Source organism: Mus caroli, unplaced genomic scaffold, assembly GCF_978045245.1.
Source record: "Mus caroli unplaced genomic scaffold, Mus_caroli_1 scaffold_17, whole genome shotgun sequence".
In the NCBI taxonomy this organism is placed as follows: Eukaryota; Metazoa; Chordata; class Mammalia; order Rodentia; family Muridae; genus Mus; species Mus caroli.
In genome coordinates, this window is record NW_028227272.1 from 87121275 (window position 1) to 87149144 (window position 27870).

Consider the following 27870-nt stretch of genomic DNA (forward strand, 5'->3'; position numbering starts at 1 on the left):
CTGTCCATCACTGGGAGGACCACTGTCCATCACTGGGAGGACCACTGTCCATCACTGGGAGGATCACTGTCCATCACTGGGAGGACCACTGTCCATCACTGGGAGGATCACTGTCCATCACTGGGAGGGCCACTGTCCATCACTGGGAGGACCACTGCCCATCACTGGGAGGACCACTGCCCATCACTGGGAGGACCACTGTCCATCACTGGGAGGGCCACTGTCCATCACTGGGAGGACCACTGTCCATCACTGGGAGGATCACTGTCCATCACTGGGAGGATCACTGTCCATCACTGGGAGGACTACTGTCCATCACTGGGAGGGCTACTGTCCATCACTGGTAGCTTTTCCGCATGCCTCTCCTTACCTTTCTGTCACCGTGCTTTGTTCCATAAGGGCTGACCTCCATGAGTGTTTTCTGAGTCCTTTCCCTTGGGCTTCTCTGGGTTTGCCTAATGAGAGGCAGTGAGAAGAAACCCGAGAAGGCAGGAGAGAGGTCAGTGTTTCTTTACAGTGGCAGGGTCTGAGTCTTTCTCCTGGTTTCAGCAGGCAGGTCACACCCCTTCCTCCCCTGGCTGCTATGGTTTCTGGAGGCCTGCATCCATTAGCCTTGACCAGCTTTATGACTTCTTTGCAGAATTCAATCTGATGCCACCTTCACCATCTTGCTTGGACGCTTTATCCTGTAGACCAACCAGAATTGTGATCACGCAAGGACAGTTCTGGCCATGGGCAAAGATTAGGAAGGGCCACAGACGTGTGCTCTAATTCCCCTGTCTTTGACTAATTGTTAATATTGCAAGCATGGGCAAATGAAGAAATTTAAGAGTGGGTCTGGAAAGAGCCCGAGTTCCTTGCAGGCATTCTGTTCCTGTCTCCATCTGCCAGGCGCATGGGGAACACAGGCTTCAAGGTGAGTCTGGGGAGGACGTCAGCTAAGAGGATGCATTCAACCAGGACAGGGGCAACGTAGGATGAGCTGGACTGAGCGAGAGGTCCTGGCTTCAAGCTACCCAGAGTGCTTGTGGTCTAGGAAATGTGGCCAGGTGGATTCCCTCACAAGAGCAGTAAACGCCTCATGTCCAGTCTTCCCATGCTCAGCCGGACTGTGATTGAGAGCTGTGCAGAGACTTCCACACATTCGTTCATTCCCTTCTTTATGTGGGTATGTGGGTATGTATGTATGTATGTATGTATGTATGTATGTATGTATGTGTTTTTAAAAGGACCCAGTTAGGTTAATGAGTAGAGTGTGGGTTCCCAGCAGCCTCCTCTGATCAGATGACTCCATGGAGTGTGACCCCAGAAGCACCCTCTCCAGGAAGGTTGGCTCACTCCTGCAGCCTCTAAAGAGGCTCTCACACCTCACACTCCAGCTCTCTCAGACTGGGGCTGGAGCTGCTGAGGGGACTGCCAGCCACATCTCTTGCCTCTGTTCTGTAGGCTTAGCATCTTCCCTGGGTACCTGGTTTCCAGTCCTCACTTTTGCTTCCAGTTCTAAAGCAGCAGCTACTGTCCACAGAGAGGGACTTAGAAGTCACTTCAGGGGAAATAGAGCAGACCAGAGATGATTAGCAGACACGGAAAACATACAAACACGAATGTGCGCGCGTGCGCACACATTTGAATCAAAAGTCTGTATATGGCAAAGCACTGGGCTTGTATAAACTCACTTTTCCCCACTCGGTTCCAGCCTCCCTTTCTCTCCTTCTGACCTTTTCTCAATACACAGGCACTAGATTTGGTGTACGCTGAACAGAAAAACAATGGTAAAGGCTATGGAGAAATGTAACTAGGCACAGTGCCACAGACTGTGGTGTGCTGTTACATGGCTTGCCTTTGCATTAAAAGACCTCTTCACTAGATCATAACAGGAGCTAATTTTATGTTATAAACACAACACATGGTTTAAAAAAAAATTGCTGGGCAGTGGTGGCTCACGCCTTTAATCCCAGCACTTGGGAGGCAGAGGCAGGCAGATTTCTGAGTTCGAGGCCAGCCTGGTATACAGAGTGAGTTCCAGGACAGCCAGGGCTATACAGAGAAACCCTGTCTAGAAAAACTTAAAAAAAAAAAAGTTTGAATTGTTTTATTTATCTGTCTGTGTCTATTGTATTAATATATCTATCTCTGTGTGTGTACAAGGGCATGTCACTGTGCACAGTGGAGGTCAAAGGTCAAAGGTCAGCTTGCAGGAGCTGGTTTTCTCTCTCTTTCTACCATGTGGGACCTGGGGACCAAACACAGGTAGTCAGGTTAGCACTGGGAGGGAGCCTTTACCCTCATTGCCATCTCCCCAGCTTGGTATGCCCGAGGTGAGGCATGCACATGACACAACATGAATATTTACCAGCAAGAACAGCTTCGCTCTTTGTAGCCTTGATTTCCAAAGTTAAAGAAGATTCCAAGTGTGGCTGTGTGCACACCAAGGACTCGAAAGTCCAGATGTGCCTGTTACATTATTCTTTGTTTCTAAGGTGGGCTTTGTTGTTTGTGCTTTCCTTTGAGAAACTTCAGGCTGGCCTGAGTTCTCCGCCTCTCTTCTCAGCTCCCCTAGTGATGGGATTCCACGTGTGTCTCAGTGGTGAGGGTTACGCCTCCTTTAGCTGTTTTACCAGTACTTCTGGGGCCTATCCAGGTTGAACTAATGGTGGTGTTTGTGTATGACTTTGGAACTGTGGTAGCTGGCTGCCAGAGCAGCGTCTGATAAACTCCGGCTCCTGATACCTTGTATGGTTCCCTTCCCACTCAAGTTGGGGCTGATCTGGGGACACTAGGACCCTGTGGAAGGGATGGTGTGTGGTCTCCAAGACTAGTCATAAAAGACACGCAGATTTTTCTGCCCTGCTTTCCTGGCTCTCACTCTGAGGAAGGCCAACAGCTAAGGAACCTGGGCACACCAGCAGCCCCAAGGCAGCCAGCTCCATCAGGCCAGCTGTACGAAGAGGCTCCTGAGAAACAGGCTCTCCAGCCACACTGGAGCCTTCAGCTAATGGTAGCTCACCCCAGCCAACATTTGGCAAAAGGGTCAAGACCGCCATTGACTGGGGTGCCCCTCCAGTCTAAAGTTATTGAACCATGTAAATTATGACAAAGGAACAATGAACACTGCTATTTTAAGTCATGATTTATGGAATGACTGTTTTCAGGATGTAATACTAAAACATTATATCCATCATGGTTAGTGAAAAAGAACCAGTGTTACTGTAACGGAATGATACAAGTAACTGCATGGCATCCACCCTGGTTGGCCATCCATTCACTGCCTTCACTTTTATCTTATTCTTCTTGGTTATCGTAGTGCCCAGATTCATTTCCAGATATTAAAAAAATAAGTATAATTATGGCTGGAGAGTCGGCTCAGAGGGAAAGAACACATATTGCTCTTGCAGAGGACCTGGGTTCAATTCTCAGCACCTACAACCATCCATAACTCCAGTCCCAAGGGACCCAACACCCTGTTTTGACTGCTGTGTACACAAGAAATGTATGTGGCGCACAGATGTATATGCAGGCAAAACTCTCATACACATAAAATTGTAAATGTTTAAAAGAAATAAGTACAATTATATTTCCAGTTCAAGGATTGAACGTGGAAATGAGAAACTCACAGCCATGATGCACTCATTCATCAGTGTCAGATCATGAGTCTTAGGGAATGTGGATCAATTCAGAGCTCCTTTGCTATTCAAGGTGAGTGATGTCTTTGAGGAGCAGAGTTCAGGTGATATACAAATCCTCATTTTAATGTCTAAATTCCATTCCCAACTCTAAGGATCTAGTCATCTTTGAGAAAGAAAAATGTCCAGGTCTTTGGAGGGAGTGGTTGAGGTGACAAACCTTCTCGAGAAGGCAAGACAACCAAAAAGACATCTGAGGTTCTCTCTCCTCTGAGGGTCCCAGTTCCAAATCTTCAGATGTGACTGTATAACTTGGGAGTAACCACAGAAGCCAAGAAAGTAAATAGAGACTGTAGGGGGTAGGGGAAGCACGCGAGAGGAACAGCAGAGCAGAAGTAATTTGAAGTGAGGAATGAAGAAAATGGATGGAGAGTAATCCTGAGAGGAAAAGGTTAAAAAAAAAAAAAGAGGAAAAAGAAGAGCCCAAACAACAGCAAGAATGTCTGAAAAGTTATAAGAAATCATATTATTATCTAGTCACCCAAAATTAAATGTAATAATATAAATATTTGTATATAGAGAGTTCAAATGAAAAGTTTCCACTTGAATTGGCAATGCTCCCTGAAAAAGACTATCTTAACAAAAATCCTACATCAGACATGAAAATTATCCTTCCATGTTGTTAGGAAAATCTAAGAGGCTCCCAAAACACACAGGCTATTGCTGTTGTCCCTAGCGGCCTCCCAGAAGTCGAAGATAAGCCACTATTGTTAAAGACACCACATATTTGGACACAGGACACGGAGGACCTGAGCTGGGTCTGACACTGAAAGTTTCCTTCCATGTTTTTCTTGCATGGTAGGTACCAGAAGATGCCACTTGGCTTCCAAGGGAAGCAGCCAATCGTCTTACCCAGCCACACCTCTTATGGACTACAATGACCAGCATGCCACGAGAACCTTAAGGGCACAGTAGCAGTGCTCATGTCTTGGTTGTAACCAAACAGCTCTCCAAATGAACTTAAGGTTTGCTCAACAAAACTAGTACTGAAAGCTTAGCAACTCTCTGAGGTTAGCGAGGTCATGATTTTGGAGGAGAACCTATAAGCCCCACTTCACTGAGCTAGCAAAATCCCTAACTATACTCTAAATATTTACTCTTATACATACATACATACAAGTGTAGTTTTCACTCCTCAATATAGAAACTCTTTGCAACAGAGAGAGACCATTTCAGAAAAATACATCCAATGAAAATGTAGAGAACAAGTGGTCATGTGGTGCTCAGAACACAAGGACAACACAGAGAACACAAGGACAACACAGAGAACACAAGGACAACACAGAGAACACAAGGACAACACAGAGAACACAGGACAGCACAGAGAACACAGGACAACACAGAGAACACAAGGACAACACAGAGAACACAAGGACAACACAGAGAACACAGGACAGCACAGAAAACACAGGACAACACAGAGAACACAAGGACAACACAGAGTACACAGGACAACACAGAGAACACAAGGACAACACAGAGTACACAGGACAACACAGAGAACACAAGGACAACACAGAGAACACAAGGACAGCACAGAGAACACAGGACAACACAGAGAACACAAGGACAACACAGAGAACACAAGGACAACACAGAGAACACAGGGACAGCACAGAGAACACAGGACAACACAGAGAACACAGGGACAACACAGAGAACACAGGACAACACAGAGAACACAGGGACAACACAGAGAACACAGGACAGCACAGAGAACACAAGGACAACACAGAGAACACAAGGACAACACAGAGAACACAAGGACAACACAGAGAACACAAGGACAACACAACACAGCTCCTGCACTATGGCTCAAGAAACACTGTGAAAGAATATGGGAGAGGTAGAAGAATGATTGTAAGAGCCAGAGGCATAGGATGTCTACCGTGAGATTTCACCTCCTAAAAATACCTGAAAAGCTACACACATGAAGTCTCCCCAACATGGCTGCCTAAACAAGACCCGAACAAGGATGGCATCAACAGAGATGCTAACCCGGAACAGGGAGATCCCATGGAGCCCCAACCCTAGACAAAGAACTACAGGCAACCTAACACACACCTTATACAGAAAAGGAGAGAATAAAGAGGAGAGAGGGTGGTGGCTCACCCCTTAGTCCCGGTACTTGGAAGGCTTTGGCATGAGGATTCCTGTGAGGCCAGCCTGGGCTACATAGTGAGTTCCAGGGCTATAAAGCAAGCTCACTGAACCATCTTGCCACCCCTTCATTCGTTTTTTGTAGTGATGTGGTACTCTACTGTGAGACATGCTATAATTTATTCAAAAGACATTTTTACATATGAACATGGTTTAAAGAATTTACAAATTACAGATAGTAGTTTATTCCAGGCTGATGTCTGCCTGTCCATCATCTATTGATCATTTTCATAGTTCCTAAGTACCTTGAAGCGAGAGTTCTGCTTTGTCATTCTGTTACGGATTCCTTGTCTCCTCTACAGACCTCATATTATTTTGTATTCTCACAGACTAAGCACACAATGGCATTACCATTCTGCTGGACAACAAGTGCAGAGTAATTGATCTAGCCTTGGGTGTTTTCTCATATGTGCAGAGCTGGCATTCACTGTGAAATTGCCCCCAAAGGCCTTAATTCCAACAAGGGGCTTTTTGTTGGGCTTTGAGTATTATTCTTCAGGGAATATTCAATTCCTTTTCTTCCCCCCAGACAAGAGAAATGGTTAGTCAGCTTACAGGAATGGGCTCTTCATGGCCACAGTCATCAAATGTGCCTCTACATAAGTGGGCAAGCAGTACCATGGAAAACCATGGCATCTGCATGGAGCTGGTCACTTCTGTCTCAGTCCCCACAGCACCTCTTCCTGGAGGCACACAGATAATGTCTTCCCAGTAAGGAGGAAATGAGGAGATTCAAAGAGAGCAAAAGGTTTACCTGGAAAGTGGAAAATCCAAGACTAGAATCACATGTTCAGAGTCCTAGTTCAAGACTAAAAACTTTGGGCATTGGTTCCCAAGATCACTCTCATGTCTCATAACAGTAAGGGCCAGGGTTTCACTACTACTTCTACATTCAGTAGTTCACTACATGGCAGCAATTATGTTTTCAGTTATGATTTTTTTTAAACAAAAGGACAAAGATTGACAGCATCCAAGGAGGGAAAAACAGTTTCATATGCAAAGCTTCCCTGTGTCCTTAATCAGCGAAGTCTTAGGTGATATTGAATGTTTTTGGAAAAAAATGTGTGACTGTGAGTGTGACACAGCGCAGGGCAGGAGTGTGCCACAGTGTGAGTGTGTGTGACAGAGCGCAGGGCAGGAGTGTGCCACAGTGTGAGTGTGTGTGACAGTGCAGGGCAGGAGTGTGTCACAGTGTGAGTGTGTGTGACAGAGTGCAGGGCAGGAATGTGCCACAGTGTGACTGTGAGTGTGACACAGCGCAGGACAGGAGTGTGCCACAGTGTGAGTGTGTGTGACAGAGTGCAGGGCAGGAATGTGCCACAGTGTGAGTGTGAGTGTGACACAGTGCAAGGCAGGAGTGTGCCACAGTGTGACTGTGAGTGTGACAGAGCACAGGACAGGAGTGTGCCACAGGGTGAGTGTGTGTGACAGAGTGCAGGGCAGGAGTGTGCCACAGGGTGAGTGTGTGTGACAGAGTGCAGGGCAGGAGTGTGCCACAGTATGAGTGAGTGTGACAGGGCACAGGGCAGGAGTGTGCCACAGTTGAGTCTTATGAACATGGCAGCTGACCCCTCGGTTGGTCTCCTCAGTTTGTAATCACTTCCGGGGTCAGGCTGATATTTCTTGTCCAAATCTCTCACCATAAATTAGACTATAGGGCATTGTGCAAGTGCGTACAGCTAACAGCACTCTTTATCAGACAGGTCATCCCAAGAGTCGAGAGATGGTTTCCCAGGCGCTGAGGACAAAGGTTTAGAATTCTTTATTGCACAATCTACTCTCTTCTGTTGTAAGTGTGTACCCTGCGGGCCATCACATTGGATTTATGTGAGTTTCTGTGCCCACAGAAAGGGAAATCCAATTCGACTACAAAACATGACTGGGAAATAGAATGTGAACATCCCAGACGGGGAAGACGAGGTACAGGGGACACATAGGTGAACTTTATGAAGACAGAAATGCAGTAAGTTCCAAGGGCAGAGAAGTCACGTCTGGAGTTTTTCTCTGTGCTGTCCATGTAGAAGCAAAGCGCTGGCTGGAGCCCATTGATTGCTGGTTCCACGCCTGTTCCTGACTGATTGCACAGAGGACACCTAGGGCGAGTTCGGGGGTGGGGGGCTGGGAGGAGTCTGAAAAGCCACCCCAACTCAGGTGTCACGTGAGGGAAGCTCACTCGGCTTGCAGCCTGTGCAGTCGGTGTGGGCTCACCCCTGTACTCCCTTTCTTATCTTTGCTATTGGTAGTGGGAAAGGACCGCACCACCACTAGGGCAAAGTTCAACAGGAAGGAAGCCAAGGCTTATCATCTGGAGGAGCAGGAACGGGGGCGGGGCGGGGTGGGGTGGGGCTGGGGGCGGGGTGGGGTGGGGCTGGGGGCGGGGCAGAGATCGGAGGAAATGCTGGGGCAATGTGGAGGGCTGGAGGAACTGGCAGTGGTGCGCTTTTGGACTGACCTTAGGGAGGACCTGGCACGTTTCTCTTCTCCCTAGTTCTGAGCCTACCCTCTGCCCCTCTAAGATTTCAGTTCGCCTCTAATCTTCCAGGGAAAATCGCTGGGCTGTGGACCGCCTCCCAAAGACGCCTGTGTTAGCAGCCTGGTCTCCAGAGGGTGGTGCTGTTGGGAGGGGAGAAGATTGAGAAGGGAGACTCAGCCCTCAACCAGGCCCCAGACAGTATGGTGGGGGGTAGAGCGGAGGATACTTACAGGGCAGAGCAGCATGCGACTTAGGGTATGGGGTAGGTGACTGGAGCTGCGTTAGTCATGGTCTGTGTGTCTGTAACCAAGCTCTGTGGTTTGCCATGAGATACACAAGGCCCAGCATGACGGCACACACCAGCAGTTCTAGCCCTTGGAGCTGGAGGTAGGAGGATCAACAGTTTGAGGCCAGCCTGGGCTACATGAGACAACAATACAAACAAACAAAACAAACAAACAAACTCCCTCTCCTCCAGCCAAGCAAGATGCCCAAAGGAAAGAAGGCCAAGGGAAGAAGGTGATCACCCCCCTCCCCCCCCCCCCCATCGTGAGGAAACAGAAGAGGTGGTCAATCCTTTGTTTGAGAAAAGGCCCAAGAACTTGGACAGGACATCCAGCCCAAAAGAGATCCAACACGCTTCACCAAATGGCCTCGCTACATCAGGCTGCAGTGGCAAAGAGCCATCTTCTATAAGCGGCTCAAAGTACCTCCTGCCCTTAACCAGTTCCCCCAGGCCCTGGACAGGTGCCCTACTGCATCATCAAGGGAAAGGCCAGGCTGGGGCATCTGGTCCACAGGAAGACATGCACCACTGTTGCCTTCACACAGGTTAACTTGGAAGACAAGGGTGCTCTGGCTAAGCTGGTGGAAGCTATTAAGACCAATTACAATGACAGATAGGATGAGATCTGCTGCCACTGGGGAGGCAACCAAATGTCCTGGGTCCTAAGTCTGTGGCTCGCATTGCCAAGTGGAAAAGGCAAAGGCTAAAGAATTCACCACTAAACTGGGTTAAATGTACACTAAGTTCTCTGTACATAAATATAATTACAAAATTATCTCTCACCCCCCCCAAAAAAGCCCAAAGAAAGAAAAGAAAGAAGAGGGAAGATAGAGGAAGAGGAAGAAACTACAGTATTATCAGCACCTAAAAATAGCATTTTCAGTCTCCTGACAATAAAAGGTCTCCCGCACGTACCAGGATGGACACAGACGAAAGTCAGCAGTTCCTATAAAAAGTCCTCCAAGCTCCTGAAAGGAACCTTAGGCGTAACTCCACCCTAAACCACGCGTCAGAGATCCCATCTACGGCAAGGCCAGCAGTGACTAATCAAATGCAAGCATGTAACCTCCAGAACGAGGGACTTCTACAGCCAGTGGAAAGCAAGTAACTGGGGTAGGGACCTGTACTGGCTATTTTTGTGTCAACTTGACACAGCTGGAGTTATCACAGAGAAAGGGGCTTCAGTTGAGGAAATGCCTCTATGAGATCCAGCTGTAAGGCATTTTCTCAATTAGTGATCAAGGGGGAAAGGCCCCTTGTGGGTGGGACCATCCCTGGGCTGGTAGTCTTGGGTTCTATAAGAGAGTAGGCTAAGCAAGCCAGGGGAGGCAAGCCAGTGAAGAACATCCCTCCATGGCTTCTGCATCAGCTCCTGCTTTCTGACCTGCTTGAGTTCCAGTCCTGACTTCCTTTGGTGATGAACAGCAGTATGGAAGTGTAAGGCGAATAAACCCTTTCCTCCCCAACTTGCTTCTTGGTCATGATGTTTGTGCAGGAATAGGAACCCTGACTAAGACAGGACCTGGGACTCAAAGTCAAAGTAATAAGGAGTTCAAAGCTGGGCTGGGCTGTGGCTCACAGCTAGGGCACTTTCCCAGCATGCTTGAAGCCCCAGCACACGAACACATCAGTTAGTTAGTAGGAAGAACACCAGGGTACGGGGCACATGCCTGTGGTTTTAATGCAGATGAAGAAGGATCAAGAGACCCAGACTATGAAATTAAAATGCTTTTGCACAGCAAAGAAAACAGCCAACCAAGTGAAAAGACAGCCTGCAGAATGGGGGAGAAAGTCTTTGCCAGCCACATATCTGACAGGGCATTGATACTTTGAATATACAAAGAACTAAATAGAAACAACAATAACAGCCCAAAAATGAGCAGCCAAAAACCAAATAACTCAATTTGTAAAATGGGCTATAGACTGGAACAGAGAGTTCTCAAAAGAAATAACATAGATTTAGTGTGTTCAGCACCCTTAGAGACTCCATCTCACCCTAGTAGAGAAGAGCAATAAGGGAAACAAATGGGGCAGGAGCTGGTGAGCAGATGGGAAGAGCAAGTTCGCTGTCGGCGGATGTGTGACGGATGCAGGCGCTGTGAAGATCAGTGTGGAGGTGGCTCAAAAAGCTAAAGCCCAAACCACCAGAGAGACCCAGCTATACCACTCCCAGGCAAGTACCAAAAGGACACCACACCCTGCGACAGAGACACCAGCACGCTCACGTTCACGGCTGCTGGCGACAGCACCTAGGAAATGAAATCAGCCTAGATATCCACCATGAATATTCATTCATGACTAATGAAACTGTGGAGCACACAACAGAGGTTCATTCGGTTGTATTATAATTATAAAATTATAAAAGTTGCAAGGAAATGGATGGAACTGAACAGTATTATACTAAGTGAAGTAGCCCAGCTCCGAACAATAGATGTTCTATGCTTTCTCTCAATTGAAGACCGTAGATTCAAATTTTTAGATTTCTGGGTTTAAGTTGATGTGATCTCTGTGGAGGCCAAAAAGGAAGAAAGGAGCCATGTGATGCAGGAGAGGTGAAGACGGAGGTGAGGGGATAGTAAATCATGAGTGATATGGAAAGAGAGATGGTGGAATTTTTTATAAATGAATGAATGGGCAACTATGTTAGTTGAGTAATTATCAAAATTAGACTTCCAACCTCTCAGGGTTCTGGAGACTGAGACCTTATTTCCTAAGAATGGCTCTCAGGTCCTTGAAAGATGCTTCAGGACACACAGTTGCAACTGTCAGCCCTTCTTTAGGCAAATGTCGGGGAGACAGATGTGGCCCATGGAGCAAGGACTGGGTTTGAGTGGACTGAGGAAGACCTGACTTGCCCCGGATGATGTGGAGTCAAGACTTTCTGTGTTTACTGAAGGTAGAGTTTCACACCCAGCAGAACGGTATTTGATGCAGAGATTAATTTCAGTTACACAAAAGTTAAGCAAGCTGTGGTTCTCAGGACAAGCAGCTGGCTCAGCTGTAAAATGCTTGCTATGCAAGCCTGAGAACATCAGTTTGCATCTCCAGCACCCATGTCAATGTTGGGTGTGATGGTGCATGCTTGCAATCCCACAGCTGAGGATATGGAAACAGGCAGAACTCACTGGCCAGCCAATCTAGTTGAATCAGCAAGCTCGAGATTCCCTGAGACATGATGTCTCAAAAAGGAAAAATAAAACAAAACAAAAACAGAAACAAAGCAAAAACGTGGAGAATGATTGGGGAAGATACCTGATCTCGGGCTTACACACACACACACACACACACACACACACACAAACCTGACATACAGAATCCAGTGGGTCTTGGCTGCAATCCTGAAACTCACAAAAAAGGCTCCACGAGTCTCCTCAGCAGACAGAGCTTGAGTCCTAGGTGTCCGACCTTAGGCACACACTTCGTGAGTTAGAGCCACAGTCTCCCCAGCCGCGGAAGCGGTGATGGGAATCTTTCTCCTCCACCACTGGGTAGACACAGAGAAAAGCATTTGCCACTCGAGCTTAATACCTCAGTCTGATCCCTGAAATCAATTGTGAAATGGGGAAGTGACTCCTGAAAGCTTTCTTCTGCCCTCCACATGTGCTCCTTGATACATATACCTCTGTACATGCTCGTGTCCGCACACGCACACACACATGCACACGCACCCACAGCCTTTCAGGGGAGACTGCAGGTCAAATGCAATGATGTGTGCAGAGCCAGGCACAAAGACTCCTGACACAAGGGGACTGCTGCCTGAACTACAAGTCCTCCTCTGTACAGAACAAAGCTGTGGTGGCCTCAGGTTTCAGAATGGAGGATGGAAACTTGCAGGACCTGGGGCGCAGTCTTCTAACCATCTCTTGTGGCAAGAGGCAATTGTACATTGTAGCGACTGTTATGTAACAGGTTACATAACCACTCAGGGAAGCTAACTCCACTTCAGAGCTGAGATTCAATGCCTTGGTCATTCAGAGGGAAACTACTTGCCTCTCAGTTCATTCTCCCTACTCACCGTGTGCCCTAGCCCAGCACGACCACCACTGGCGCTTACTGGAGGTGAATCCCCAGCCAGCACACTCTGAGTGGGCTGCAGCCAACGTCACTGTCAGAGCTCTGGGTGATTTAGTATATGTGTATGTATGTGTGTATGTATGTATGTATGCATGTATGTATGATATATGTATGTGTGAGAAGCACTGATGACATCTCTGGCTCTTTCCTTCCTAAATTAGGGGCCAAAGCAGTATTTAAACACATTGAACATAAACACAAGCCACTAATAACTTAAACGAGTGATACACGTTCAGAGTTAACCTGGTAGGAAGGTAAGCACGGCTTTCCCTTGTTTCTTGGGGAACAGATTTTATTATACACCCCAGGCTTGTGCCTCTGTCTCCAGGGTGCTGGGATTGCATGCAAGTGCCACCATGGACAGCTTAAGGTAACCAATTCTACGCATGTTCTAAGCAGGGTTCGAACAGCTTTGCTTTGTTGGGGGTTGTGTGGTAGGAAAACCCATTGCTCTGAGAACCCTAGACTACATCTTGTGCCTCTAGATACCATTCCTAGACGAGGAAAAAGCTCCTTGCACCTCCGATTCAGTAAATCTGCCTTCTTCAGGTAGACTTGGAAATGGAAGTGACACAGGAGCTCTGTGACAGGAGCCCTGTCACAGGGCTCCTGTGACAGACCTGGTTCACTTGGCACAGCGCTCACAAGGTTCATCTCTATTACTTTATATTGTAGAGTTTTGACTTTTTAAGAACATACTTGTGCGTGTGTTTGCTACCTTGTGGGGTCTAGAGGTGGACTCAGGTTGTCAGGCCCTGAAGCACGTACCTTGACCCTCTGAGCCACTTTGCTGGTCCTGAATTCTTTTAGAAGGTTGAGTGGCACTCCATTGTATGTACCCTTCCCACGGCCTTCGTCTCCTTGTCTTCTGAGAGGCTAAAGTCTCAGTTGTTGTGAGCAGTGCTGCCGTGAACAGGGAAGTGTGGACAGCTCTTCAACATTATAGTTCCAATGGTGGCCCAGGTCTGTAACCCTAGCACTCAGGTGAGGCAGGAATAGCCAAGTTCAAGGCCAGCCTGGGCAATACAGTGTGACCTTGTCTTAAATAAAGAAATAGACAGCATCCAGGACAGTGTCGGCTGGCTAGAACAGGGGCAGCTCCAGATGGTCCCTACCCGATTCCTCATCTGGTTTAAAGTCTTCTGATTTTCACCGCTGAGCTGGCTGTACGGACTGAGTACTTCCCTACTGTTCATAACCTCTTGAAAGTTTCTTTCCTTTGAAAAGTGGTTTTGTCAAATGCTTTTCCTGCATGCATTGCTATGATTGTGTTATTTTTGTCCTTTATTATAATTTCCATATTCTGAGGCCCCCTAATGATTATGGTGTGTGACCCTTTATGGGCAGTTAGTTGTATCTGAGTTGGGACTGTTTGTAGACATCATATTCTTTATGGATACTGGTCTATAATTTGGTTTTTTTTTTTTTCTTCAAATATCTTTGTCTGTCTTTGGTTCTGGCTAATATTGGTCCCATGAAATGAATCTGAAAGTTTTTTTTTTCTTCATGTTTCTTCTGGAAGAGATTACGAAAGATTAGCAGTAGATTAAAAAAAAATTTGGGAGTATTTAGCAATGACATGGTCTGGCTCTGATAACCAATCCTGTTAATCCAATCGCCATATTAGTTACAACTGTTCTGCCCTCCTTTGCCATTCTGGTGTTCTGCGGGGAGAGCACACGGATTTCCAAGTGTTGCGTCTTTCCAGGATACTGACATCGTTATCATTAAGTTACACCTCTGCCCATCTGAGTCTGACCCCAGCTCTATTTTGTTGATATAAAGATAGCCACCCTTGCTCTCTCGGAGGATATCTTCTCCTGTCCCTTTAGCTTCCTTGTGGCCTTAAATCCACAGCAATTCTTATAGAAAGCATATAATTTTGTCTTTTATTTCTAAATCCATTCAGTGATTATATGTCTTCTGATTGATGAATTTAAATCATTACATTTAAAATAATCACGAACAGGGAAGGCTTTGCTGTTTGGACTTTTATTAATGGTTTTCTCTTATTTTCATAGTTCTTCTGTATGGGTTTTCTTCTCTTTACTTTTGAATTTATGTCCTGAGGGTTCTCTCTCTCTCTCTCTCTCTCTCTCTCTCTTTCTCTCTCAACTTCCCTCAGAATCCTTAACTAAATGTGAAGTCTGTGTTGAGAAGAGAAAGGCAGGATGGCCAGGCAGTCTACTGGATGTGTCATCAGCTTGCCAATTTAAAAGAAGTCTTCTTATTTAGAAACAGGACAAGGAAGCAGACAGAGGCAGGCAGATCTCTGTGAGTTTGAGGTCAGCCTCATTACACAGTGAGTTCCAAGGAAGTCATCGCACCAGGCTACAGGCAGTGAGGGTCTCCTGGTGTCCACTCACACCAAGCCAAACAAATGAGGAGTATGGCAATGCAAACAGCAGCAGCAAGAAGCAATCCTGGGATGAAGTCTTTGGATGAAGTCTGGCCTTGCCTCACCAGAACTCTGCAGCAGAGTAAGGCAGTGGGCTGTCTCCAGGGAGCTCGCTTGCCCACCACAGCTCTTTCTGCATGGTACCCGCCAGCCAATCAACCAACCGACAATAAACAGAACGAATCAGGGCAAGAGATTTTTGTCTCCTCGAGATTTAAATAACGTCCGTTCCTGACATACTTCCAGCACACCTTATGTCCAGCGTCACTGTTCACACTTCTCTTCTGACTCTAGTGCTATGCTAGTCGCAGACATAAGGCATCGAGTGCTTCCCAGACTCAAAGCACAGCTGCGTCAGAGTTTTCCACGCTGTGGACCTAACACCCCTTCTCTATACGGATGGCATTTCACATAATCTGTCTCTGCAAGCCTATGTGAGGATCAGATTCCATTCACGTGAGAGGACAATGAGGAATAGTGACACACAAGGTAAGCATCTGAAATAGCTGACATGGGTTAAACAGAACAGACAGCAACCCAACTAGGAGTAGAAAACACCTTGCCCACCATCAGCAAACAAGTTAACATGAGCTCCGTCAGAAACGCCCGCCTCACACAGCTGATGCCCTGCAATGGCTCACCAGCAAGTGAATAATCAAAGATGAGGAAATGAAAACTGAAGCCGACATTCTCCTTAGCTCTCAGGCGGGGCTTAAGAGGGGAGGATGGGAAACAGACACCGACATTCCGAAGGACAGTTAGAAGGAACCTAGCCAGCACTGTATGTGCTTTTAGAAGTTTGCATTTTATTGAAAGAAAATATGCACAGTGCAGAAGAATATACACACAGATCTCTTTCTCTCTTTGTGTGTGTGTGTGTGTGTGTGTGTGTGTGTGAGAGAGAGAGAGAGAGAGAGAGAGAGAGAGAGAGAGAGAGAGCACATGATGCTTGGGTGGAGCTCAGAGAAAAGTTTGTGGGCGTCAGTTCACTTCTCCCGCAGGGCTCCAGGATAAACTCAGGTCTTTAGGCTTAGTGGCAAGTGCCTGTAGCAACTGAGCCATCTCGCCTGCGCAATGCATGGTCATTTCTCAGGACACAACTAGGAAACTCAAACATCAAGTTATTTATTATCTGAGAGAGAGAAACAGAGAGAGAGAGAGAGAGAATGAAACAAAACAAAACAAAACAAAACAAAACAAAAAAAAAAAAAAAAAAAAACAAAACACCAAAAAAACCTGAAACTTAAACTCATCAGTAGTGGAGAAGTAGGCTCCTGGTTAATCTCTTGAGCTCCTGGTTAACCTCGGGATTTTCATTTTCATTCTAAAACATGCACACAGAGAATTATAACACAAAAAAAGTTTCCCCTCAAAGAGTTGTTAGAGTTAAGACTCCTGGCACACTAAAAATATGTTCAACTCTTTAAAAGAACATTTCTAGAAGGTTCTCACTTTCAGAAATAAACAAGAAGGTACTCTAGGCTCATTCCCCAACCAACTCACTAAGAACCACTTTCTCACCTTGCCAGACCGGTCAGACTTGTCTCCTGCACTACAGCTGAACTGTAGCTTCCTCTCATATTTGGAGTCTGTACTCCAAAATAAAAATAAAAACAAAAACAGGAAATTCCCCCAAAAGGCAAAGCTGCCAATCACTTTGGTCCATGAAAAGTCAGAGGATCACAGTAATTGTCAAGAATTTAAAAAGATCACACTCACAATTGGTATAATTTAAGGGGGCGGGGGAACCCTATGCTATATAATCCGGCAAAGATTAACCATGGAAGAAACTGGAGAGGGAAAGAGAATGCCAGCCAGGTGGCATGGAAAGAAACATTATCTTGGTTAGTATGAAAACACAGACCTCACAAGGCAGCAGCATGGCTTCTTGCTGAATCAAGACCAGGGGGAATCTTATGATTTACTCAGACTCACTATGCAAAATAAGAGTAACTGCAGGCCAGTGGTGGCGCACGCCTTTAATCCCAGCAATTAGGGAGGCAGAGGCAGAGGCAGAGGCAGGTAGATCTCTGAAAGTTCGAGGGCAACCTGGTCTACAGAGGAAGCTCTAGGATAGCCAGGGCTACACAGAGAAACCCTTTCTTGAAAAACCAACCAACTAACCAACCAAGTAACCAGACCAAACAAGTAAGACCAGTGATTAGAGTTTGTTTTAGACTGAATTGGACCTCATTATGGACTTCAAAGAACACAGGCTTTCAGATAGGGGAAACCTGAGTCAGGCCTGGTCACTACCATTTCTAGGTGCTGATTATTTTTATGAGCCTGTCATTTTAACCCCCCCCCCCCAGTTTTAAAATGGGATCCTGACATCTGTCTGACCTGTGCCTGTGAAAACAACCTGAGGAGTGTGAAGATAACTCATGGGCTGAGAGTCAAGGAAAAGCCAGGTATGTGAAGGGGTGGGAGGTAAGCCAAAAGGAGACACTGGGATGGTTACCAGTACAGCGTGAAACACCTGTCTTCTCGCAAAGCAAAGCAAAGCAAAGCAAAGCAAAGCAAAGCAAAGCAAAGCAAAGCAAAGCAAAGCAAAGCAAAGCAAAGCCCTCTGTCCCAAACAAGCAGTTTCTTCTGCAAGTCCCCGCACCAAGTCAGCATCTTATTCCAGAAGCCATCCTTTCCATCCCCTGGCCAGTTAGACGTTGGCTGTCTTCGTCTACCGCCCCTATCTGTGATTTCTGACCCCCTCTTCATCTAGTTAAAACACTCAAGAACAGACAAGAATGACAGTCTCCCCTCTTACTTTATCTACCAACTGGGATGCTTTCACAAGCAAGTGAAGAGACCCTATTTCCAAGAGGCTGAACTGATGCAGGGTATGCTATCTCCTGAAAGCATCCGTAGGAACTCAGTCTTCGCCTTAGCTAATTAGTAGGCTGGAAAGACAGTGTCTTTCAGCTGCAACCTTCTTGGCTCGTTTTACTGAAGTTAATTTCTATCATGTCTCCAAGAACGTTGCCCTGGGGCACAAGGAGAAGCCAGTCTACCTCTTCATTTTGTTCATCTTCATTTAAGAAAGAGAACATTTCCTGGGAGCTTCAAAGTGGTCCTCCTTCTGTCTCGAGGACCAGAATTAGGTGGCTCGCAAGCTTATCGCTAAGTTCCTTACTGGGGATCAGAATGGGATGAGTTTTGGGTGTGTTTAGATGCACAAGATCTTCAGCCACAGAGGTAGGGCAGACAATAGAACAAAACCTGCCAGTGTGGGATAAGTGGAAAGACAGGAAAGCAACAGTGCCTGCTGGATGGGGAAGACCCTTTATACTCCAAGTATCTGTGGGAAATGTGCTTACCGTGAATGGGCAGGCCCACCATGGGCTTTTCAGAGACACTGAAAATCTAACTATATCCAAAATGAAACTCATTCTTCCCTCAACTTGTTCTACTTATGCCTTAACTACTAACAACCCCTTCTACTTTGCCAACATTCTGGAGTTAACTCCTTTCTTTTGAACCCTACAGCCAGTTAATCCTGTTTGTGTTGCCTCTAACTGCATCCCAGAAGACTGTGTGTTGAGCCGCAGAGAAGATGGCGGGCCTTCCCTGCAGAGTATAAAACCAGCCATGTTCTAGTACCAGAGAAGTGGAGAGCATCTGGAAGCAGCCTCGTGGCGTGGAATTAGCTGTCCTCACAATGGGCAGTGCCAAGGAACGGACTTCATGCAGCTCTGTGGATGATGGGTGGAACAAGAAACAAGACAGATGTGAACACAGATGTCCCTTGAGGCTTCAGCTGGCATTCTGGTTTCTGGGCACATGACAATATCTGCTGTGGGTTTGCCCATAAAAAGACATCTGGGGGTCTCGAGATGGCTCAGCGGTTAAGAGCACTGAGTGTTCTTCCAGAGGTCCTGAGTTCAGTTCTCAGCAACCACATGGTGGCTCATAACCATCTGTAATGGGATCCAATGCCCTCCTCTGGTGTGTCTGAGGATAGCAACAGTGTACTCACATAAAATAAATAAATTAAAAAAAAACAAAAAACAAACAAGCTGGGGAGATGGCTCAGCGAATAAGAGCACTGACTGCTCTTCCAAAGGTCCTGAATGCAAATCCCAGCAACCACATGGTGGCTCACAACCATGTAATGAAATCTGACGCCCTCTTCTGGTGTGTTTTCCTTGGGCAGGAGCAAGCAGGGTCTGAACGAGCAGGGTTGACCGGAGTGAGCAGAGTTCCTAAAATTTAATTCCCAACAACCACATGAAGACTCACAACCATCAGTAAATGAATAAATAAATAAATGAATCTTAAAAAAAAAAAAGACATCTGGGAATGCGGCACAGGGTAATTTCCAATAGAGACGGTGAGGGCTTCTGTCAAAAGAATGCAGACTGGCTTTATTCTGACTTCTGGTTAGTGAGGGTCTCTGGGCAATAATTAGAAAGCTCCAAATGAAACTTAGAATACCCAAGATAGAATTTGCAAAACACAAAAAAATCAAGAAGAACGAAGACCAAAGTGTGGATACTTCATTCCTCCTTAGAATAGGGAACAAAACATCCATGGAAGGAGTTACAGAGACAAAGTTTGGAGCTAAGACAAAAGGATGGACCATCCAGAGACTGCCATACCTGGGGATCCATCCCATAATCATCCACCAAACCCAGACACTATTGCATATGCCAGCAAGATTTTGCTGAAGGGACTCTATTATAGCTGTTTCGTGTGAGGCTTTGCCAGTGCCTGGCAAATACAGAAGTAGATGCTCAGAGTCATCTATAAGATGGGCCAGCTGACTGTGACAGAACTACATACCCAGGCCATGGCTCCTTCTGGGGCCTGGCCTCTGACAGCAGTGGGAAAGGAGAAAGCAGCAGGTAGCTGGGCACAGAACTGCCCACAGTTTGAGGACAGCAGTGGAGAGAAAGGCTCTGAGAGTAACAGGAACAGGGAGATCCTACACGCATGGAACTCCTACCCCTATCAGATTCTCTCATCCACTGCTCCATGGTTACAATATTTACTAACACATCCCTGAGGACGCTGCCAGTCAGCCTGTGCCCTGGAAACCCTAAAAAGCCAGCCTAGCCATCTTTGATTGGCCACTTAAGTAATAGTGAAATTAAAAAGTAAAATCAAAAGCCGGGCGTGGTGGCGCCCGCCTTTAATCCCAGCACTCGGGAGGCAGAGGCAGGCGGATTTCTGAGTTCGAGGCCAGCCTGGTCTACAAAGTGAGTTCCAGGACAGCCAGGGCTATGCAGAGCGACCCTGTCTCAAAAAACAAACAAACAAACAAACAAACACCACATTCAAGTCAGAGGTAAGAGAAGTGTTTGAGGCCTTAACTGTTTCCACCTGCCTCCAGCCATTGGGAGATTTTCCAGGACACGCAAGCCGCGAGGATCTTTAGAAGGGGCAGGTCTCGAGTTGCCTGGGACCTGGGAAGGGAGAATGGATTAAGCATGAAAAAACTTGTTGAGATGGTTGTGTGGTTTATTTTGGTTTTTGTTTCAAGACAGGGTTCTCTGTGTAGCCCTGGCTGTCTTGGAACTCACTCTGTAGACCAGGCTGGCCTCGTTCGAACTCATAGAGATCCCAGTCTGTGCCTCCCGGTGCTGGGATTAAAGGCGTGCACTAGCACCACCCTGCTGAGCTGGTGAACACACTTTAAAAGTACCATTTTAGTAGGAGACAGCTGTTTGAATTTACTCAACAAGAACAACAAAACTAAAAAACCCTACACTGACAACAGTGAATTTTATGATAGGTCAATTATATGTTAACAGAACTTCTAAAACATGAATTCCTCTGGGGGTGGAACTTCACGCCACATACTCATCTGTGTTATTATACATGTGCATGTGTATATATATGTAATATAAAATCACACACAAAAAAATCAACAATTTCCTGCTCTATAAAATAGCAGTTATAACCATGAGCTTCCGTGCTAAGCCCCCTTTAGTGACTCATCCTCTCAATTACTAGGAGTTGCTTTGTCCGCATATAATGGAAATCTGGTTACACTTGTTCAATCAACACACATATATAATATGTTAATATATAATTAATATATGTGTATATAGTAATTATACATAAGTACACTGAAGCTGACTTCAGATGCGCCAGAAGAGGGCGTCAGATCTCATTACAGATGGTTGTGAGCCACCATGTGGTTGCTGGGATTTGAACTCAGGACCTTTGGAAGAGCAGCCAGTGTGCTCTTACCCTCTGAGCCATCTCACCAGCACTTTGGTTTGCTTTTCTTTTGAAGCCATGCCATAAGAACTACTTTTGTGTTAGGGACTGAACTCAGGACCTTGTTAATCGTACACTGCACCCCGACCTCACCAGCAGCCAGCGGTGTCGGCGGCATCTTGTGAGAGAGGACCTGACCACATCAGTCACCCTGATTTGCAGTTTGCTTCCTGAGGTTCCAGTTACTCTTGGCCAAGCGAAGTCTAGAACGCTAATTCCAGCAATCACTGTTCTTAAGCAATCACATGCATGCCTCATTCTGCCCCACAGGGGCAGGAATCGCCGTCTTGTCCAGTCCATGTGTGTGGAATCTGCGGTATTAGTCACTTAGGAGCTGTCACTGCTAACAGAGCCCTGTGGAGGTCTGCCAGTGACTGCCTTCAGTTAACTCCTGAACAGTGAAGCTGGGGCTCTGCATGTGCCAGAGAAAAGGCACAGAGCCTGCGGGGCTGCCGTGGCTCTAGTTGCAGCATGTGCTGCAAGGTCAGGGTTTGAGATCAAACACTGGAGGGAAAAAAGTAAACAGGAGAAGTCACCAAGTGATTCTTAGCTCAAAAGAAGAAAGTACAAGATATTCTGGGGAAAGGAGAGACCTTATTCACATATCATTTATTATAATCAAAATTTCTAATTTATACTTAGTAACTGTTAACCTCTTTCTGTGCCTATTTTATAAATTAAATCTTATTATATGTATAGAAAAAAAAAAAAAACACATAGAGTTTTACCCATGACCTCAACTCTCCGTCCACTGAGGAGCCTGGAGTATAGCCTTAGGAAGTTAGAGGGGATCACTGCATCTGAAGAAGCACGTGGTCTGATTGACCTTGGGGTAATGTAATGATACCAAACAGAATGTATCTCTATTAGCTCCCTTCCTGTTACTGTGATAGGAGTCCATGAGACTTTACCTTGTTCATGGTTCTAGAGGGATAGGAGTCCCTGATGAAGGGGAGGCTTGACAGCAAGCAGCAGGCCTACAGAGAGCACCCACCTTCTAGTGGTGGGCGAGCGATCCAATCTCAAAGCCCATCCATGATATATATAATTCCCCCACAGAGCCATCACCTAAATCTAAACATCCCCAAACAGAACCAACTGGGAACCAAGGATTCAAACGCCTGATTCTACTGTGGTACGTTTCTCATTCAAAAATACCAGTTCCTTTTTTAGACCCTTTGTCTCAACCTGACCAACAGTTTTGAGACAATTTGTAAAACTGTCAGTGATGAGACTTTGGAAGCATTAATCTCAGTACTTATGTTATCAGTCTTATCTTAGTGACAGCCCTGTTCGACCAAAAGTCCAAGATGTGCCCTTTAGCCCACATCCCTCTTCCCTGACGACATACCTGGGATTCAGCAAACCCGGCAGCCACTGCTCTGGTCTTCCTGTGGGGTTCAGCAGACCAGGCAGCCACTGCTCTGGTCTTCCTCTGGGGTTCAGCAGACCAGGCAGCCACTGCTCTGGTCTTCCTCTACCCCTTTGACTACTTGTTTGTTAACATTTTCTTTTATTTAGATCTTGAGGCAGAGTCTTACTCAGTGGCGGAGGCCACCCTGGAACTCAGAATTCTCCTGCCTCAGCCTCTTGAATGCTGGGATCAAAAATACACACCACCCCATACTGACTTTGTTTTTGGATTGCACATATGACTAAGAGCATCAAGTTATTTTTCTTTTGTTGTGTGGCCACTTTCACTTAGCACAGTGTCCTGTGGGCTGACTGCACTGTCTAGTATTGCCGTATTTTCCTTCCTCTGACGGAGCCGCATTCTAGGTGAGGGGGCAGGGAGAGGGAGATCTCTACCAGAAGTTCTTTATCCCTTCGTCCATCCCCTATGGACATGCAGGTTGTCTCAGTATCTCGGCTGTTGTGCCTCAAACCCAGGAGCACAGATATCTCCATGAGAAACTAAGTTAAATTCCATCAAGAACATACCAGCAGAGGGATTGCTGGGCAATAGGGTAAAACTGCAAAGTTTTTTTTTTTTATGTTTTTAAATGACTTTTTTAAAAAAAAAATGTACATTTGTGTCCTGCCTGTATGAAGATGTTAGATCCCCTGGAACTGGAATTACAGACAGTTGTGCGCTGCCATGTGGGTACTAGGACTTGAACCTGGGTTCTTTGGAAGAACAGTCAGTGTTCTTAACCATTGAGCCATCTCTCCAGCCCCCAATACTGCAACGTTTCAATATTTTTTTTCCTATCATCATTCCCACCAACAGTGTAGGAAAGTTCTCCTTTCCTACAGTTCCAATAACTGGTAATGGCTGGTCCTCCCAGAACAACCATCCCAACAGGTGTGAAGGGATTGCTTATTGTGGAATGACTGTGTGTGTAGGCATTGCTTATTATGGAATGATTGTGTGTGCAGGCATATAAGCCAGAGTGTGTGTGTAAGGGTTAGAGGACAGCTTGCATTCCATCAGGAATTGAACTCAGGTCCTCAGGCTTGACTACAAGCACTTTCACCCACTGACCTGTCTCACTGGCCCTCCACCTGAGACTCCACCTGATGTACATCAAAGTTGGTGAATCACTGCTCTAGAGAGACCACTTAAACTATTAAACAGGTAACATAATGGACACTCTGTTGGCTCCTGATACCTATGTGGCAGACCACGAAGCAAATAATGTCCCCTAAAGGGGATGGCAGACATGGTATCCCTATATAGCCCAGACTTAGAAATAACCTGGGGCTCAGAGGAGTGTCCAAATGGACTTTTCTAGCTTGATGGGTTTATGCACCAGAAATGCATATTCTAAATTAAACCTGGGTTCCTCATACTCTTGATGGTAAACGGCACGTCTCTCTCGCCCTGCATATCCAAAGGTTGTTACAGTGAGGTTCCAGTTTCATTATCTCCACCTTTCTCCCAGTAACGGTTTCAGGCCAGGCCCTAACTTATCATGTTTCCCCAAAGGCTTCTCTGCCTACAGTCTCACCCGTCTCTATTCTATGCACACATGCAGATACAGAGTGACCACCCTCACAGGTAATCATATTCACGCTGTCTCTGCTAAACTGACCACCGTGCCTTACCTCTCAGGAAGGAACTGCCTTTGAGCACTTGTGACAGAATCTGTGCTGTGCTTGCTTCATCATATAAAAGCTTTCTTTTCATGTGTGACAAACAATGCCTGTTGACTTGAGTTCCAGCCCCACAAATCTTGTAAAGGTGAAAGAGAACCGACTCCACAAAGCTGCCCTGTGCCCTCCATAGGCAAGCTGTGGCATGTGTGCACCCTGACATGCATCCTACATACACAAAGTGCCAGAGTGGCAACCACATCCAGTGATAACGGTTGGTAACTTCTTTTTGTTGTTTCCGTTCCCATTGGTAGCTTATCTATCTTACAGCAATGTAATGTGCATTTATAATACAAATACACTCATCCAAGTTTTAATTTAGTGAGGCCTAAGTTCCTACAGTGACTCTGATGTGCAGGCAGGCTGACACCAGCTCTACCCAGGTGCCTTTAACTAACAGCTTGATTCAAGGTGATGCAAGGGCTCTCGACGATCTGAAACCAAGCTAGGACTTCCCAACAGAGAACTTATGATATGTTTCATTGTCAAGATGCCTAACTACATGTCTAAATCTCAATTCACTTGTAAATTGCTAGTCCAGGGTGTTTACTCCTGCTTAACAATGTGAAGTCATTTTGTTGTGCCCTGTTCTGTCCCATCCTGTCCCCATTCCTCACCTATCTCCCTGCCCCAACCCCCTCATTGCTAACTTTCAAAAAAATGTCTCAGATACTTTGAGCCTCTCTGGTTTAATCTTAGCATTTATGCTTTTTTTTTTCTTTGCGCGCGCGCGCGTGTGTGTGTGTGTGTGTGTGTGTGTGTGTGCATTGGAGGGCTAGAGACAAGGTTTCTCTGTGTAGCCTTAGATGTTCTAGAACTCACTTTGTAGAACAGACTGGCCTTAAACTCAGAGATTCTCCTGCCGCTGTCTCCCCGGTACTGCAATTAAAGGCGTGTGCCACCACTGCCCAGATATTTAGGGTTTTTTTTTTAAACATTTATCTACATTTTAATGCATGCAGGTAGGACTAATGGCACTTTTGACTGTCTCATTGTGCTCTAGTTCTGAGTATATTTGTCCCTTAGCTGTAGAAGATTGTAGTGAGAATGTCTTGTGTATGTATGGATACATTACCTGTCAATAAAAAAACCTACACCTTATAGGAAAAGTAAGAAGGTGGGGCATCTAGTGGGCAGAAAGGATTCTGGGATAGAGTCAAGTGTGGGGAGATTCAGCCCAGACACAGAGGAAGATGGGCGCATGTAACTAAAGACCGGGTAAACAGCCATGTTACAGAACGCAGAATAGGATAAAGGGGATATTAAGTTATGAAATAGTCGGGGAACATGCCTAGCTATATGGTCTAGGTATTTGTAAATATATTTGAGTTTCAGAGTCATTATTTATGAAAGCCCGGGGCTGGGAGGAAAAACACGTGCTTACAGAAAACTCTTTACAACAGAAGATATCAATATCCATGCACATCATTTCGTCTTTGTAGTTTCGATGTTGTCCTACAGTTCATATAAAAGAATGTCCTTACCAAGGGCGTTGAGGCAAAGGCCTGGGTGACAAGCCTTCTGTGGCTTGTGATCTGTAGATTACAGACAATCCACAAATGACTGAGAAGTCTTAGACAGAAATGTTTTGAGTCACGGGAGGAAGGTACTTTAAGGAAGGAGAAAGGCGAAACAAAAGGGGATGTGGAAGAATTATCTCCACAAAAGTAGGAGGAAAAACCGGAAATGTAAGCGTGAGTTGCTGGTCTACCTCTGCCTACCCCTTCCTCAGCAGAGATCCCTCAAGGCCACTCTCAGGACACACAGAAGCCTGCAGAGTCAAGCCAGGAGTAGGTCTGTAATCCAGCCATTCTGGAGGCTAAAGCAAGAGCATCACAGACCAGGGCCTGTTTGGACTATAGCTCAGTTAAAGCCTGGACTGGGTAAATCAATAAAAAGTGAGAACAGAGTAGAGGATGTAGCTCACGGCAGTCCTGGCCCTGGGACCAATGTACCACCAAAGACCCCTGTCCATCATTCCTGAGGAGACCAGTGTTTCTGGATAACCCCCTACCCTGGTTGTCAGGGCCACAAACCAGCATACAATAAACAGCGTGGGAGCTTAAACTGCTCCAGGATTCTGTGATTTCAGGAGATGATGGCTCTCAGTGGAAGCAATTTGGAACAAGGGCAAGCATTTCATGCTATGTCCCATACTCCCTCCCAACCCCAGCTCAAAATAACTGGACTCTGACTAGAGTAAGAATCAGGGTAGCTGGCTGGTGAGATAGCTCAGTGGATAAGAGCACTAACTGCTGTTCCGAAGGTCCTGAGTTCAAATCTCAGAAACCATGTGGTGGCTCACAACCATCCGTAATGAAATCTGATACCCTCTTCTGGTGTGTCTGAAGTCAGCTACAGTGTACTTATTATATATAATAATAAATGAATCTTTGGGCCAGAGCAAGCAGGGACTCAGTGAGCGGGGCCAACCGGAGCGAGCAAGCAAAGGTCCTAAAAATTCAATTCCCAACAACCACATGAAGGCTCACAACCATCTGTACAGCTACAGTGTACTCACATACATAAAATAAACAAATAAATCTTAAAAAAAAAGTCAGGGTAGCTCAAAGCCATAGGACTTTGGAATACCAAATTTGGGATAAATTGTCTGATACAATACATTAAACATTTAGATGACATATGCCCTCCCCCAAACCTATGTCATGTTGTCAAAATTACATCCTAGCATCCTGTCTTAACAAATATACTTTTACAAGGTCCCAAAGGGCAAGTTCAAGTGTGGAATTCTTGGACTTTGAGTTCTGTGTAGGAGAGTGTAGCAGGGCGGAGCTTACTGCCCACTCCTGGCTTTTTCTCTTACCCCTATTCCTGGCTCTCTGTCACACTGAGAGGCCTATGACCAGCTCAGCTGTGTATCTTTAGTGACACTCTCTTTTTTGTCTGTTTAGGCCCTGGAAACCATGCAAGGCAATGCTTTTGGCATTCACTTAGTGTTCTAGGACAGGCATTCTCAGCCTGGGGTTAGATCAGTGGTAGAACCCATGGCTACTATTTGCAAGGACCCAGGTCTAACCCCTGGGCACCCAGCTCTGATAAGGAAGACTTGGTAATGTCTGGAGACATTTTTTAGTTGTCACAAAATGGGAGTGAAGGGAAGGATGCTTCTTGTATGTAGTGAGAAGTGGGCAGTGAGGGTACTAACCATCCTGCAATGTATAGGACAGTTGCCACAGATTATCTAGCTAAAAACGTCAACAGCGCAGAGGTTAGATAACACAAACACTATTAAATATCTAACTAGGAAAGTTCTGAAATCCTGTTTGAGGAGGAGAGGTGAGGTTCTAGGTGGAGGTACCTTTTGGGGCTTCATATAGCAGATGTTGCCTGAGGAAGGGTACAAGACTTCTTCTATAGCTCTGCTGGGGATCCCATTGTGCAGGCCCTGGGAAGGCTGCTCAACTCCTCCAATCCTGAAGCCCTTGCCTGGCTTTCCAGCGTCTAAACAAGAGACCAC

General features: G+C 46.1%; 1 long non-coding RNA gene across 2 annotated transcripts; it reads right to left on the minus strand.

The window, feature by feature from the left end:
* Nucleotides 1-283: 283 nt before the first annotated feature.
* On the minus strand, nucleotides 284-27861 carry LOC115029553 (uncharacterized). Of its 2 annotated transcripts, XR_003835115.2 has the most exons (5): nucleotides 27712-27861; nucleotides 20385-20476; nucleotides 18672-18763; nucleotides 8547-8697; nucleotides 8226-8456 (listed from the first exon to the last, which is right to left on the minus strand). It is a non-coding gene; the product is annotated as an uncharacterized LOC115029553 (long non-coding RNA). The 2 variants fall into 2 exon arrangements; XR_015045709.1 differs by lacking the exons at nucleotides 8226-8456; nucleotides 8547-8697 and adding an exon at nucleotides 284-686.
* Between the last annotated feature and the right edge of the window lie 9 nt (nucleotides 27862-27870).